The sequence below is a fragment of the Monodon monoceros genome, unplaced genomic scaffold (genome assembly GCF_005190385.1).
Source record: "Monodon monoceros isolate NGI ecotype Baffin Bay Population unplaced genomic scaffold, NGI_Narwhal_1 Super_Scaffold_18, whole genome shotgun sequence".
Classification (NCBI taxonomy): domain Eukaryota; kingdom Metazoa; phylum Chordata; class Mammalia; order Artiodactyla; family Monodontidae; genus Monodon; species Monodon monoceros.
In genome coordinates this window covers 159,571,290-159,587,777 of record NW_021703774.1, presented here as the reverse complement: position 1 = coordinate 159,587,777, position 16,488 = coordinate 159,571,290, and the positions used below count along the sequence as shown (strand labels likewise).

The following is a 16,488-nucleotide window of genomic DNA, read 5'->3' as shown; positions in this document are numbered from 1 at the left end:
CGTCACCCACCCAGCCCATCACCTGCACCACCTGTCACCCACCCAGCCTGTCACCGGAGCTGCCTGACAGGCCTCTGGGTGGGGGACAGGAGATGGGGAGGAGAAGACCACAGGGGTGTGGAGCTGGGGGCCCCAGAGACCCTGTAGGACCCCCACTTCAGCTCAGCATCCTGCAGCATCGCCATGGCAACGTCTCAGCCGCAACCACTTTCCCAAACATCCCCCGCCCCCCCACCCCCCCACCCCCCCAGGCCCTGCTCTTAGCTGAGCTGAGGCTGAGAAGAACCTTGACTGACAGCAGAATGGGACAGGAAGGAGGTGCTCCTCAGCTGGCTGGCCTTGGCCATCCCTGCCCTCTCTGGACTTGGTTACTCCATCTGCAAAATGGAGGGGCTGGAACTGGGGAGGCCCCTGTACAGCGGGTCATCCCTTCCCAGCCTGGATTTGCTGAGCCAGTGGCCAGTTAACCTGTGAAGGCTGGTGGGGGCGGGGTACAAAAGGACAGGGGGTTCTGGGTTCTTCCACACTCCTTTACCCTGGCCCAGCTCACACAGGCTGGGCCTCTGGCCCAAGCTCACACAGCAAAAGAGGAGGAGCAGGCCGGAAGGCAGAGGGGCTCTGCCACAGGTCTGCCAGCTGGAGACGATGCCACAGTGGGTGACCCAAGGCTGAGCTGGCCCCCACCTCCAAGCTGCATTATTTATAAAACCCAGAGCTCCTAGCCGAGCAACAGCTGCGGTGCCGCCCCTCCAGGGGGCACAGGCAGCGGTGGAAGGGTGGTGCCTCCCCGGGGGAGCCCCCTGGGGTCCCGGGCTCCCTCCACAGCTGGCCGGGGCAGGGGCTGAGGTGGGAAAGGGGCGGCCGCGCCATCCTTCCCCTCCCAGCCCCCTCTCCTCTCCTCTCCTCCAGGCAGGCGGCGATAGGATTACTTCTGCATGACTGCCCGCTCCACAGGGTTCCAGAGACCCTCCTGCCTGCAGCAATCTTTAAAATTCCTGTAGCCCGGCCTCTCTCCCTTTCTCCCCACAGTGAATGCTCCAGCTTCTACCGCAGTGTGCCCGCGGCCGCCACCACCACCAGCGAGCTGGCCGGGGCCCCAGGTCCCCGGAGCCACGGGCAAAGGTAGACCCATCCTCGGGGTGTCCCTCGGAACCCTCTGAGGCCCAGGCCCTGGCCCATCCCCTCCGGCCCCTGGTGCCCGTCCAGCCCCACAGGGCAAGGCTCAAGCTGGGGTCGGGCCTGCCAGCTGCGCCAAGGAGGACCGGCACATACGTGCAAACACACCTGGTGGGTCCTGGCGTGCCTGGCCACATCCTCTGCAGCCAAAACCTGGATGTTCCCACCTCTGCTCTAACCGCCCCCTCCCTAACCTCACTAATCCTTGCTACCCCTGGGGTGGGCAGACAGCTGGGCCAGGCCAGCAGCGCCTGTGGCTCCCCAGGGCACAAGAAGCAGGCAAGAGATCGATCCACTGAATTTTTTAAGGCTCTAATGGAGCCTGCCTCCCCAGACTCGGGGCCTGGGACACAGGCGATCTCTCAGGGGCCCCTCCCTCAGCACTGCAGTTGCTTCCTCCTTCAGGTCTAGGGGGTCGGGGCACCTTTCTAGGAGCCTTTCCCCCAGCAAGAGAAGAGGCACGAGGGGCCCCTGGGAAAGAGATGGGATTGGGGGGCTGTGAGCAATACCCAGAGGCCCCCCCAGTCTCCCCAGCCCTAATGCAGGCAGAAGCAGCTCAGCCTCTAAATCACTCCCCTCATGCTGCCCTCTGAGGCGGATTCTGTGCATCTGTAATTAGGGGGTGGAACAGATGGTGGAGATTCCGTTTAAAATCATGCATCTAGTAAAGTAACCTTCACTGTCGGAACTGACTCCCAGGGAGACCAAGCCCCAGGCCCGGATCTGGGGGGGTGGGTGGGAGGGGAAGCATGTCAAGCCAGCACCGTCTCCATCTTTTTTCCTGAAGCTCCAGGCTCAATGTCCCCCTCAGGTGAGCCCAAGAAGAAGGGGATTTGGCAAGCACCTGAGAAAGTGCAGGCTGGGGGTAAATCCCCCTGCCCAGGCTGCCCCCACCTCCCACCCATACACGACAGAGTCAGGGCAGGGCTGGGTACTCAGAGTTCTTGGCTGACACACTAGGATGACCAGGTGCCAAGAGCCCCCAAAGAGGCCCCAAACCCCCAAAGCCCAGGCCAGGGTGCCCAGAGCACAGGGTCTTGGGTGGGGCAGCTTTGAACCAGATGTACAGCCTCACTGTCCAGGAATGAAAGGCCTGGGGCAATGAGGGGGGGTGGAGATGCCTCCCCAGGCAGAGGAGGCTCTGGGAAGTGGGGGGAGGACCAGGCAGCCGAGAATGAGAGAGAGCACGGAAGAGTGGGCCAGTGTGTCTGCAAGGCTGAGGCTATCTGCGGGGGGTTTGGGGGAGGGAGGCTGGGGAGGACAAGGTGGGGTGGGGGGGCGGTGATGGAGAGCGCTGAGGAGGGAGGCTGTGCTGGAACGTGTGATGGTGGGAGTGCGGCTGCAGGGTGAGGTGTGGGCGCAGGGCGGAGCTGCTCTGAGGGGTGACTGGGCTGGGGCCCTGTGTGTTTGTGTATGAGTGCGGGACTGGTGTTTGGAGAGGGGTGGGGGCTGTCCCTGGGCCCTTGGATGGCTGAGGAAAGTGCTGGAGCTGGAGCTTGCTGGGGAACACAGAGGACTGCTTGTGTGCGGAGGTGCTGGGATCTGGGGGGGGTGTGTGCGTGTGCGGGATGCGCATGCACGTGCACGGCCTGGAAGGTACGAGAAGCTGAGGGGACGTTACTGTTCAAAGGTGCGCCGTGTCTGTGCGTTTGAGGTAAATGGTGTGGCTGCAGGGGCGTCCTCCCCTGCGTGGGTGTTGAGGCGGTGTGTGTACGTGTATGTCGCGGGGAGAGTTTGGAAAGGTGCAGGGGGCTGTATCGGTGTGTCTGGGGACGTGATGAGCTGCAGCGGAGGGAAACGCTGGGGCCGTCGGGAGAGTCTGAGGGTGTCTGGTTAGGTGCTGGGACTCTGAGAACCTGAGTGTGTGGAAGGTATTAGGGCTAACAGTAGGGTCCTGGGTGTATCTGGGGAGGTGCTGGGATTGGAGGAAGAGTTGATATGTTTGAGGATGTGGTAGAAGCCTTGTGTGTGTGTGTTGGGGTGTCTGGGGGTATATTGGGAGTCATAAACATCTGGGTTTTGGTTAAGTACTAGGGCTGTAATATGTGTTTGGGTGAGCAGGCATGTGGTGATTGTGTGTTTGGGGGCATGCTGGGGCTGTGTGTTTAGGGGTGCTGGAGCTGTGAGTGGGGAAGTGGTTGTGTATTTAGGAGGTGCGAGGGGCTGGAGATGGGCCCCTGTGCCCAGACAGGTGATGGGGCTGCGGGGTGAGGGCGGGTGCCCCTCTGAGGAGGTGAAGGGCAGAGTCCTGGCCTCTGCTCAGGGGCCCACCTGGGGGCTGCCCGCTAGAGCCCCTCTGCCGGTGGTGCCCGCCCACCCCCAGACCCCACGTCCGGGTGTCGAGACAGGCAGTCCATCTGTCTCTTCCTGTGCCCAGGCCGAAGGAGCAGAGCCGCCTCCTCACTCCCTGGGGGGGCGGCAGCAGATCCCAGCCCACCCATCTGCCTTCAGATGGTCGAGGCAGGAGCCTCCACAAAGCTGCCTGGAGGGCATCCCTGTGTTTGAAGAGGCACGGGCTGCGGGGTGGGGGGAACTGCACAGCAAACAGTCCTCGTGGAGGCTCCTTTGAAAACCACTGACGCCAGGAGAGACGAAGAGGGAGGACAGGGGCGGGTATGTCTGTCCTTGTGCGTCTGTGCGGGTCAGCGCCCAACTGTGTGCCTTGGAGCCCCTTCGCATGTGTTCATGCCGGTGGCCTCTGTTCAAGCAGCATCCTTGCCTTGGAAAACAGCCCTCCAACCCAGGCTACGAGCTCACAGCCTCACACAGGCAGCTACCCCCTCATCCATGCACCCTGCCTACACTACACTCACACGCAAACATCCCCCACACCTTCACATCTGCAGAACACTGCACCCTGGTACACATGCCCCTCAGCCCCAGAGTCCCAGTCCTTCACATGTGTACGCCCATGACACACACCCGCACACTGCAAAGCCAGGTACAGCCACATGCACCTGTCACATATACATGCCTCCACACAGACATACCCGACAAGTAGCTGTCACACCCACACCCACACACTCCACACACCTTGGGGAGTGGATCTCCCTGTCACACCCATATCCCACCTCATATGCACTCAGTCTCTCTCATACACATTGTAACAGACACTCACCATCCCTTATACCTGTACATGCGTGCACATGTTTGTACACGTGCATACACACTCTCACCAGCTCTCAGCTCTTTCACACCAGCCAGTTTCTCTGTGTCCAGGCCAGGCCCTGCAGGAAGGCTGCCACCGGCTGAAAGTGTCTCCTGCCTCCCTGCCCTGCCAGCTAGGTCAGAGTGGGGGGCATACCCCCCCCCATGACACCATGGCTCCCTGGGAACCCTGATCTTCCCCTCCAGAGAGAAAGAGTCCTCTCTCTGCTCTGGGGTGACTGCCACTGTTGTGTGAGAGTGTGACTGTGTATGTGTGTGTATCAACATGTTTTGAGAAGCCACGATGAGGCCTGTGTGTCACTGCCTGTATGGGTAAGAAAGCATAGGGACAAAAAAAAAAAAAAAAAAAAGAAAGCATAGGGACAGGTTCACCGGTTATGTTTGTGAGATTCAGGATGAGCGTGAAAGCAGAGACATGTATGCCACAAAATGTGTATTTGTGAGTGTGTGTGAGGCCAGGCCCCTGCGGACAGGCGTGAGTATGGGGGGGCGCACTTACACAAGGAGACACACAGTGAGTGTGAGTGGGGAGTGAGAGGGGAGTATTCTGGGATATTTTCTGAGACAAGAGGTATGTACATTTGTGAGTAGGGGTCAGGGCTAGGAGAGGCACCCTCCGCAACTCCCTCCCCCTACAAAGAGCTCAGGGGAAAGGGGTCTCTGGGATCTGGGGGAAGTGTGTGTGTGTGTGTGTGTGTCTTCCTCTCTCTCTTTCTCCCTGACCTCTTTAGCAGCTGGAAACTGAGCCGGGGGTGGAAGGAATGGAGACTTGGCTGGCCTGGGGGTTTGGGGAGGGAAGCAGGAGAAAACACCTTCCAGATTCTCATCAAATCCTTGTTTGTGGTTTGTAGCCTTCAGTCTCTCCTCTCTCTTTCTCTCGGTCTGGGTTTCCCCCTTTCTTTATCTCTTCCTGCCCCTCCCTCTCTCCCCCATATCTCTCCTTCTCCCATCTCAGTCACCTTGGATCTCCCTGTCTCCAAGTCTCTGTCTCTCTCTGTCTGTTTCTCTCTCCCCAGGCCCTTCCATTTTTCTGACTTCTGTCTCTGCCAGCACCTCTGTATGTCCGTCTCTCCCAGTCCTGGTCCATCTGTCTGTCTCTCTCCGTCTGCCTGTGCGTGGGTGTCTCTGTCCATCTGCTCCGCCACCCATCTGTCTGGTTGTCTGTGCTAGTCCTTCTAAGGGTGCCCACTCGCTCACCAAGACGCCCTCCCCCAGGTCAGCAAAGGCCTCTCCTGGCTCAGGGGGCGGGGAGGGGGTGCAGAGCTGCAGCTTCTGGAAGCTTCAGTAGCAGCTGGCTGAGCTGGGAGTTCGAGGCCAGCCAGCTGCAGAAGTGGCCCCTCCCCTGGGCTCCCAAGCCAAGGACCCCAGAGCAGAGAGAGGAGAAAACAGGGCCTCACTGCAGCTGAGTCTGTGTGCGTGCGTGTAGGGGGAGGCAGGGGGCCTCACTTTGCCTTCACTTCACCATTCCCCCCAAATCCAGGCCCTGTAGGAGAGGAAGCTTCAGTGCCCACCTCCCTCATCCCCTCACCAATGGAAGAGACGCTGGGGATCCAGTAGGGAAGGGCTGGGGGATGCAAGGCCTTGGACGAAGCCATAGCTTCCTGTCAGATGGGTGGGAGGGGGGCTCCTTCCCTCCTCCCTCCCAAGCAGTCCCTGGGGATCCCTCCAGTGCTGGTCCCAGCTCCGGACACGAGGGGCCCCATAGGCAGTTCTCACCAGCTCCCACAGGGACCATTCCTACCTCCCAGCTGCCCCAGAGCCTCTGACCCACAGGGATAAGGTGGAGGGGGGTGGATCACAAGGGTGTCTCCTCCCTCCCCAAATGGAGGTTGGCTCTGGACATCTGGAGTTCGTGGCCCTGTCTACGCCCTGGCCATCCTGAGAGGTCCCAGGCAGTCCACCTACCATTGCCAGCCCAGCACCACACACACACACTGCACCCCAGCACTCGTCACCGCCACTCCCTGGCCCAGCAACTCTGAGGGCTCAAGAGGAGCCCTACCGCAGAGACCTGCACCTACACTGACTGGTGGCAGCCTCCAGCAGGGCCCCCGGCACAAAGCCAGCAGCTGGAGGAGGTACCCCCCAACACTTCCCAGGAGGCTCTGTTCCTCCCTCTCTAAGAAGAGCTCACAGTCCAAATCCCACAATAGATGGGGAAACTGAGGAAGGGATGGGATGACACAGTCAGTCATTCTTCCTGAGACCCTGGGGTGGGATCATAAATGAGGAATAGGGAATGAAAAGGACTCCGGGAATGAAAAGGACGCCGCAGGGGCAGAATCTGGCTCCTTCCTGACCTGCCACGGGCAAAGTCCATGTTGGCTGCACAGCCCTGCACAGCCCTACCGCTGGGCCAGGGCCAGGGGCTGGCTCCCTCCCCCTAGAGCTCTCCTTGCCCCCGGCTGGGCCCCCTCCCTCTCCGCTTCTGAGCAGCCCTCCCTGCCCTCTCCCTCCCAGCTCTGGCTCTCATCCTCAGCTCTTGGAAGCCTGACTCACTGTTTCCCCTCCTCTCTCCCCTCCCTCCCTCTCTCCCGGCAGCGGCGCCTCCCCCTCCCCTGGGGGGGCTCTGGCCACAGGGGTGCCCGCCTGCTCCTCTCCCCAGGCTCTGGCCCCCTCCGCACCCAGGAGGCCCCCTGCAGCTGTTCCAGCTCTCTAACTACAGAGAGGTGGACGGAAAGAGCCTAGGTCCCAGGCAAGCAAGGGGAGCGGGCCCCTCTAGACTGGATTTCCTCCTGTCAAGCAAGGTGGGGGGCATCAAACCGGATGACACCCCTGGTGTCTCTAACGGTCCTAATGTTCCCCACTTTTAAAAGCCCGGTGCCTCCTGACACAGAGCGCCCACAACCTGTGGGGCGCTGTACCTGCCTCAGGCTCCGCCCCCAGGTCCAAAGAAGAGGTCGGCTCTGTTCCCAGACATTTGGGGAGAGGGGAGACGCTGCCCTGGGGCAGGAGCATTAGTCAAGTGACCCCTGGAATCCCGCTGTCTCCCCGTTCTCTCTCCTCCTGTGGGAGAGCTTCCTTCTCTCCCTCTCCCACCTGTCCTCCTCTCTTTTCCCAGAGACATTTGCTTGTCTCTCCTCCAGATACAATCCTAGCAGCATTTGATCTTGGGTGAGAGGCTCTCAGTGCCCGCTCATTTTGGGCTGTGGGGTGGGGAGTGGCACATGCCTAGGACTTCTTGGTCCCCTGGATGCCATCTCCAGGGGCTGTGATCCTGGCTCTTCTCCTTGACCGTTTTCTCTCTCACCCCCTCATCACTGGCTTCTGTCACCATCTTTTCCTCTTTCCACCTCAAGTCGGGCTCTCTGGGTCTCTTTCCTCCCCACCTCCCCCAGCTCTCTCCCTGGGGGGCCCATCTGCTGACATTAGCAACAATGTTACCGTTGCTCCCCCCCTTCAGTTCCCAGCTCCACTCCATCCTGGCTTCCCCCTCCCCGGCTCTGTCCCAAGAGACCCAGGGGACCCACAGGCAGAGCTGGGCTCCATCCCATAATGGTGAGTCTGCTTGACCCCACTAATCACACCAAAAGTGCCTGGGTATCTGGTATGAAGGCATGGCACCCTGTGGTCTTGGGTGGCTGGCCTGAGGCACAAAGCTCTGTATTCCACAAACCAAAAAAAAAAAAAAAAGAAGTTGACTTGGGGTGGGGCAGAGAAGAGGGGAAGTGAGGGGGATCAGGTTTGCCTGGAGAAAGCCCCTGTCCAATGGGAAACAGAGGCAAGAGGAGGTAGTGGCTCGAGCCAGCGCTCCAGGCTGATTGAGAACAAGCAATGTCCCTCTGGGGCTCTGCCGGTCCAGATCAGCCCCCCCTGAAAAAAAAAGGTCTTCTGCCAGGGACAGTTTGCCCCGCAAGCCTCCAGCACAGCCACACCAAGCAGGTAAAGATCCCGTCTCTGTCTCTTAACCTCCTTTAGAATCCAAATCCATCCTCCCTACAGTACACCTCCACTTAGCTCAGCAGGGGGTTCCATAAGCCTCCCTGCCCCAATCTAACCAGGTGGAATGGGAGGGGACAAAGCCCCCCAGCTCCCAAGCCCCCTCACCAAAGGCCCCATCAAGGGCTGGGGAGCAATGCAAAACAATCCTGGAACCCACACACCTCCAAACTGAGAAGCAACCCTGTCCATCCACAGCACCTGGGGGTGCTGGGGCTCCCTGCCCCCACGACCCTGTTCCAGACCCCCCAGCCCAGCAACCATAATAAACAGCAAGCTCTTTTTCTTTATGACACCAAATTCCCCCAAGCCGAACAGCTCCTTCCATCACTACCTCAGCCATAGATCACATTAAAAACTCACAGAGGGCAACTTAAACACATCACATTTGTTTCTCTCTATATTATTTCAAAAGTAACGGCATTAAAAATGGATTTTACTACAGAAAATAAATATCAACACGTGGGCCAGGAGCCCAGGCAGGGGGAGAGAGCCCACCAGGAGAAGGTCCCTGAGGGCTTGGGCACAGCTTAGGCACTGACCAAGGAGGTGGCTGAGAGGACAGACTACACCTGGGGTGGGGTGGGGTGTGGGGGGAATGCCTGGGGAGGGGGCAATGCCCACCCACCTGGGCACCTGCCCCAATGCCAGACCAAGAGGGACAAGAGTCACTGGTTTGAACGGGTCCCCCAAAGCTCATGCCCTCACTGATCTTTGCAACCTCTGGAGGGTAGGAGCTCTGGGGCAAGAAGTTCACTAGTCTCTAGGGGTTATTCCAACTACTGACACAGCAGAAGAAAAAAATGAATTCAACTTACTATCCAGTTTGATTTTCCATTACTATAAAAATATACATCTGCTCAAAGGAGGGAGATGGCAAGCTGCAGGCACATGCCACCTGGGGGGGGTGCCCCCGCAGCTCACCACCACAACCCAGCCTGCTCCTCCAGGCGGCAGGGGTGGGGGCTGTGTGTGGGTGGGGGACAGACCAACTGGTAATCTGTCACCTACAGCCCCAGCTCACACAGCTACACACACCGGGCCACACGGAACAGGAACAAGCCAACAATAGAAACACCCCAAATGCTCCTGGCAGGACTCTGCCCAGGCCCGGGCGCATGCCCCCGCCCCGCCGGCGGCAGCAGCGGACAAAATGTGGCCACCCTGACCCGGAGGCAAAGCTTGTCCTCACACCCTGAGCTCTGCCCAGGGAGCTGGGGCCAAGTCCCGCCTGACACCAACTGGTCCGGCGGGAAACGCCTGCCCAGCCAGACAGGCACAGGCCCCCCAAGGGTCCCTCCTTGTGCTCAGGGGCCAGGCTGGTGCAGCCTGGCCCTACCTCCCAGGGTGACGCCTGGGCCCAAATTCAGCTGGCCCTGCCAGTCAGGCACTGGTGCAGAACGGAGGGCACCAGGCTCAGCCCCTCCCAGCCCAGCCCCAGGGCCCCCAAGCTAGGAGGGAGGGGGGACTCCCCACCCCTCCACATCTGGCCCTGGCCCCCAGGGTCTGCGGTAGAGAATTCCCGCCCCCGCTTCTCTCTCTCTCCCTCCTCCCTCTCAGTGCCCGCTGCCCGCCTCAGGGACGGCCCCAGCTCCCGCCTCCGGCCAGCAAGGCCCACATCCTTCCTCCCTCAGCTGGCCCCTTCGCCTGGCAGGAGGCTGGGGGGTCAGGCTGCTGGGGAACCCCTCCAGCTCCCATCAGTCTTCATCCCCAGCCCCCAAACTCTGGGTTGCTGTCCCTTTTCCTGTAGAACAGGAAACAAGGTTATTTCCTAGACTCAGAGCCAGCCCCCTGCCCCTCTGGCTCTGCCTGGGGACCAGGACCCAGCAGGGGAATGCGCCCTTAGCCAGAAAGCAGAGGGATTCTGCAATTCACCCCCAGCTACCGGCCCAGGGGGCTGACAGCTGTCACTCAGCACCCCACCCCCTGGGGAAGAGGGGGCCGATTCAATCAGAGCCTCAGAGGAAATGCATTGATAGGCGATTATTTATTTATTTATGCAAAAGTGAGCCGACTTTGTTCGCCAGGTAACCGGGCACGCGGCCCAACCCCTACGGCCCTGGCCGCCCCCAAATCCCTCCTCCGCCCCACACCCCCTCCGGGTCATTAGGTCCCCGCCCCTCAACTCCCAGAGCACCAGCAGAACCTTGGGATTTGGGGGTTGAAGGGGAGGGGCTCCTCCCTCCGCAGTCTCCCCCTTTCCCAGGGCCGTTCCTAAAATCCAGCCTTGTCCTCCGCTCCCACGGCCCCCCCCCTCCCCCCCCCCCCCCCCACATTCTCAGCAAGCTGGAGAGCAAATTGCAGTTTTAAATCCAAAGACGGAGGGAGGGGGAAGGAGGAGGGGGCGCGCGGCAGCGCTGGGCGCGCACCTCGCCCCCGAGCCGGGGGAGCCGCGGGGCGGCCAGGAAACCCGAGAACCCCCCCTCCCCGCCCCCCCTTCTCGTCCACCTCCCCCTCCCCCTTCCCGGCGCTGCCTGCCAGGCTTCGAGCCGAGCCCAGCCGAGCCGCGGGCCCCGGTGGAAACAAAGACCGATCGCACCGCGGGCACCGCAGCCACGGGGTCCGGCGGACCGGACCCGGGCGCGCGGAGGGGGCGCAGAGCCCCCCCGGTGCGCTGCACAAAAGAGCCCGGCCGGCCGGTCCCCAGCGGGGGTGTAGGGCTGGGGAGGAGGCGCCACTCACCGGAGTGCTGGGCTGCCGGCTCCGTTGGTCCGAGCCAGGCGAGGGGCTTTGGGGGGCGTCTGTCTTCCGGCCGCGGCAGCGACGCGGGCGCTCGGCAGCTGGGGAGAGCAGTCGTGGTGGAGCCCTGAGCCGCCCGCCGTTGCTGACAGCATGGCTCGCGCCTCGGCTCACATTCTCCGCCGCTAACTCCACTGGACACGGCCCCCCGCTCCCGCGGCGCCCCCCACCTCTATCACTCCTTCGCTCTCTGCGCCCCCCTCTCTCCCCCCACCGCGCACACACTCTCACAGCCCTGGACACCCCCGCCCCCACCCCCCCCCAATTGCAAACCTGGGAGGGAACGCGCCCCGCGTAGTCCTCCTCCTGCTCCTCCTCCTCCGCCCTCCTCCCTCCTGCTCTCTCTGGCTGTCTGTCTGTCTCTCTGACTGTCTCTATCTCTCGCTCCCTCTGCCTTTCTCTGCTCTCAGAGCTGGGTGGGAAAAGGAAATGAGGACAGAAAGCAGACGCTGGCTTTGGGTGGTGGTAGCTGGATTCCCTCTCTCCCTCCCTCCCCCTCCTCCCCTCCCTCCTCCTGCCTTCTGCTCTCTCCGCTGCGAGCGGGGCTGAGCGCAGCCTGGCGGGTGGCTCGCTTTGCCCGCCCGCCCGCCTGTCTGTCTGTCTGGTCTGCCTCGCTCGCTCCCTCCCTCCGTCTCTCGCCCTCGCCCTGCCTGCCTGCCTCTCTCCGTCTCCGCCGCCGCCGCCGCTGCCTCTGCGAGCTCGCCTTACCTTCGCCGCTCACCATCCGGAACCCCAGGGGGGAGCACGCGCGCGGCACGCCGGGACTTGTAGTCCCCGCCTCGGCCGCTCGGCGCGCGGGGCGGGCGGGGCGGTGCCAGCAGCTCCGACGGCGCGGCCGGGACCCTGCAGGGACCCCAGCGCCCGGGCCCCTCCGGCCGGGGCGAGTCCTGTTTTACCAAGGGGTGCTGGTTCTCCCCAAGGATTGGGAACGTTTCCCACGTTCCTAGTCCCCCGCGGGGGCTCTGGCTTGAGCGGAGGTTAGGGGCGGGAGCGAAGGGGCGGGGTCTGCGAAGGGAATGAGAGTAGAATAGGGAATCGAGGGATTAGCTAAAGGGCCTGCTACTTTCTGGGGCATCCCAATTAAATAAGAGAGGAAGAGGAAAGAGGAGAGGACCGACTCCCTGAATTTGGGGGCATTCTCCCTTTATGAAAAGGTTTCCTACTGAGTAAAGCGCAAGGGTTTATGGCGAGAGGGCTGCTCTAGAAACATCAAAGCCCACCAGCACCTCCTCCTCACTCAGTGACCCCGTCTCAAGTTCTGAGCTCTGGGTTTAGCGACCCCCACCAAAGCTTAGTGTTTCTAGAAGTCCAAGGGCGGCGAGGGCACAAATTCCTGGATAATCCACAGATCTCTCTCTCTCTCTCTCTCTCACACACACACACACACACACACACCTTGCCTTCCTGAATTCGACTGAGCTTTTTCCTTGTGTCAGGAAGCAACATTCAGATTCAACAGTTCAGAGACCCTGCTGTGCCCAGGGGGCTGGACTCAGCACTTTCACCTACCTCCTCTTCAGGTCACATCTGTTATCCAGCCCCTCGCTCTGGGCCCCCTGCCTGGCCTATCCCCACAGATGGAAATGTGCACTGCCAGGGCCTGGTTACCAAGGGGAGGTATCTGGACAGCCCGGAAAGGAAAACTGCTGCTGCTGCCATTTACTGAACACCGCAGGGCTCTTGAGTCCTGCAAAGACCTGGTGAAATGGTATTGTTATCATTTCCATTTTAGAGATGAGGGCACTGAGGCCCATGACACCCACTGAAGAAGTGGTAGAGCCCAGCCAGACCAGGATCCGTTTCATTCCAAAGCCCACTGCTTAACCTCTGGGCCATGGCAGGGAGCTTTGACTCCACAGGTCTCCGTCTGACCTTCTCTCCCCAGTGTCTGTGTGTCCTCCCTTGGCACTTCAATTCGACAAATGTTAACTGAGGTATGCAGGGCTCACAGGGGACATGGAGATAAATAATGCATGGTGGCTGCCCAGTCCTCGGTGTCTACCAGCACCGGCCCTGACTGGTCCTGCGCTAGTCCCACTTCATCTGTGTGTCTGACATTCCTTTGTCCAGTGTCTGCTGGCTTTTTTCTGTCTTGCCCCATGTCTGAAGTTTCTTCAGCGGTGCCTTTGTCCTTGGCCCACCTGTTTCTGACTCTTCCTTTGGCCCTGTGGGGTGTTGCGAGGTGAGGGCCAGCATGTGACAAAGGCAGGTGGTGTCATTTTGCCAACTGCAGCTCCCTGTCACCACCTTCCCTACACCTCCACCCCTCCCAAGCCCCTCCTCTAGACAGTCTGGAACCCCCAGAGGGCAAAAGAGGGGATCTAGGGGGCACTCTCTGTTGGCCCTTTGCGGGGACCGGGGCACAGCAGCCGTGGGAGAGGTTTAGGGTCTAAATAGTACGCCTATTGATCTGGCATCATGGGGCTGGCATGGCCAGTGGCAGAGGCCCCCCATTTGGGAGCAGCTTCTCCTTGCAGGCAAGCCCTGGGTTCAAAGATTTATTCATTGGATGGGAACAGTTATAAGGTCAGATATTAATGAAAGCAGTGGTTAAAGTCGTTAGGGGCCCTTTGCACCTCCAAAGCCTGAGTCTAAAGTTATCACAAATAGATGGGACTTTGGCATCTTGCACCAGCTGGTCCCCCACTGGTGAGACTTATCACTGGGGAGCATAGGAGAGGCCCAGGTTCCCCTTTCTTTTACCCCCTCACAACATCCTTACCTATTAGGCTCTGCCCAAGGGCATGAAGATCCCACCTAAGCTGAATCAAATTTGGGGAGGGAATTGGGTGGGCATACAGCATAGCTTCTGGGAAATAGGGAGCCCCAGGTAGATTGGGATGAAAAGGCATTTGGGAAACGCATGGGAGGGGAGAGGTTAGGTCATAAGGTGCAAGGTTAGTAGGGCCCATGGCTCCACGAGTGAGAGGGGAATAGAAGTTAGGTGGGGTTGTCCATGCATTCCCCTCCCACTCCAGGCTGCTTCAGAGGCCCCCTCCCCAGACAGGGTGGGTGCTTAGTCCTTAAGGTGTTGGGCATAGCTGGAAACCAAGCATCACAGGGTTTCCCAGTCATTTGGGGGCTGGTCTTTCTCTTGGAGCCTCTTAAAATTGTGTTGGGTGAGGGGGGTGGTCTCCCCAAACTCAAGCTGAGTCTTTCTGTAGGTGGCTGCTGCCACCTAGTGTCTAATTGACATCTCTGCTTCACCAGCCTAGTCTAAATGGGGGCTACCCAGTCCGCAAAAACAGCATCTGGGGTCACTTCAGGCTGGGCAGGGTAGCTATAAGCTCCCAGAGAAAGCAGACTTGAAGGAGGGGACCCAGGTCCTGGAAGAACCTGCATCATCCTTTCTGGGTTCTGCTCACTCCAACCATTTTTGATTCAATGCAAGCAGAAGGTGGTATAGCTAGACCCCAGGAAATAGAGGTGAGAGTCCAGAGGTAAAGCTGTAGGGCCTAAGGGTTTGGAGGCCATGTGAAATAGGAGCCAGACAGACCTGGTTCTTTTTTTTCAGCTGTGCCAAGCGACATGCAGGATCTTAGTTCCCCGTCCAGGGATCGAACCTGGGCCCCCCGGCAGTGGAAGCGTGGAGTCCTAACCACTGGACTGCCGGGGAATTCCCCAGACCTGGTTCTGATTCTGCTTTTACTTGTGTGTCCTTAAAACTCTCTGAGTCTCAATTTCCACATGTGTAAAGTTGAGGAGTAATCCTTTCTCTGTGTTACAGGCAAAGCTGTTGAGAAGATTTACTGAACACATGGATGTGAAAGCACTTTGAAAACTGGCACGGGCATGCTGAGGGATTATTAAGTCACGATAATAATAATGACAATAACTGAGAGGTCACAGCAGCCTGGAACCAGGCCCCTGGAGCTCCTGGAAAGGGCAGAGTGAAGGGAGCCTTGCCTTCCCTGACTACAGAAGTTCTGGGGTTGGTCCCACTCTTGGAGCTACCTCAGGAAAGGTCTGGAATGCTGGAGAGGGATTCATCCCAGTCCACAGAAGGAGAAACTGGGCCAAAAGAGGTTGAGGGCCTGTCCTGAGCCACTGAGCTACTGATCCAGGAACAAGAGGCCCGTTGGACTGGAGCCATTATGGCCTTGGTTTTCCCCTCCTCTGGATGGGAACGGCTCAGAGCTGGGGCCCAAGAGACCATGGAAGCAGGAAGCCCTCCTTCACTGTGGTACAGTGGGAACCAAGGCCCCCAGGTCCCCATTATCCCTCCTCATGGGCTAGCCTCCCTGCACTCACCCCTCCCAGAAAGTCCTCCCACATTCCTCCAGGCAACAGGAAACCCCAGCTGCAGCCCAGACTTCAAAGGCTCCTCCCTCTGGGCAGGGGGTGTGGGAGGAGAGGCCAGAGGCCAGAGGGCAAAGGTCAGCTTTGTTCCTGCCCGAGGTGGTGAGGGACCCAGGGGGAGAGAGAGGGGGGCAGGGTAGAGCCCTTGACAGCCACACTGCATGTGTGTGTGTGTGTGTGTGTGTGTGTGTATGTGTGAATTCCTGTGTCCATCAGGGTGTGCATAGTTCTCACTGTCAGCCTGTGTCTGGGGGTAAATGTGTGTTCTTGGTTTCCTTTTGGCTCGAGGACCTGAGTTATATGTCTGAGCGTCTGTCAGTATGTGTTTGTTTGTCTGGGTGCTCAGCCTGGGGTCCCACTGACATGTCTGTAGGTGTCATCACGTGTGTTGATATGTCTGGTTCACAGGCCTGCCCAAAACTCTGTTTTCTCCTATGAGTGTGACCTGGTGTGGTTCTTTGTGTCCAAGAAGGGTGTTCCTCTCCCACCTCTTCCCCTCCCATCCTTCCTCCGTGTTGGTCACCACGGGGTTCCTTCTGGAAAGTGAATCTGACTCTGTTATTACCCTGCTCAAAACCCTTCAGTGGCTTCCGTGGCCCAAGGTTTGGAATCCTAGCCCGAGGGCAATGGCAGACAAGACCCCCTGCCTACCTTGTCATCTTCATCTTTAGCCACTGATACCCCTCAACTTTTTCACTCCAATCACACCTACTTAATTGTAACTCTCTGCACGGTCCCATTTCCTGCCTCTGAGCTACTTAATTCTGTCAAGTCTGGAATGCCCCTCTCTTGCTTGCTTCTTTCTTGCTAGCAAACTTTCACTCCTTTTTCAGGTCTCCGGTGGTGAAGCAGCACCTCTAATGAGAAGACTTCCCCCTGCCCAATTGAGTTAGGACCCTCCCCTGTTCTCCTACGCCTTCTGCCTGTGCCTGTCTCCTTCACTCTCACTATCATTACATTGTGAGATTTCTGAGAGCAGGAACTGTACTGAATTACTGTCTCTCCCATTCTGATGCATTGGGAGGCTCTGAAGGGACCTGGCCCTCCTGTCTCGGACGAAAGTTTTGGATGTAGTTCCCAGAGTGACCACTAGAGGGAGTATGGACACCACTGCAAAACCATCCAGGGTGTGTGTGTGTGTGTGTGTGTGTGTGTGTGTGTGTGTGT

The 16,488-nt window shown here is 59.3% G+C and overlaps 1 protein-coding gene across 2 annotated transcripts in view; it reads right to left on the bottom strand.

Moving 5' to 3' along the window:
- Positions 1-11,496, bottom strand: part of AHDC1 (AT-hook DNA binding motif containing 1) — a 64,318-nt gene extending 52,822 nt beyond the window's left edge. For both annotated transcript variants that reach the window (XM_029227291.1, XM_029227290.1), the window contains exons 1-2: positions 11,296-11,496; positions 10,966-11,063 (exon numbers count right to left, since the gene is read on the bottom strand). The gene's annotated coding sequence lies outside the window, so the exon portion shown is untranslated. The remainder of the gene's footprint in view (positions 1-10,965; positions 11,064-11,295) is intronic.
- Positions 11,497-16,488: the final 4,992 nt, after the last annotated feature.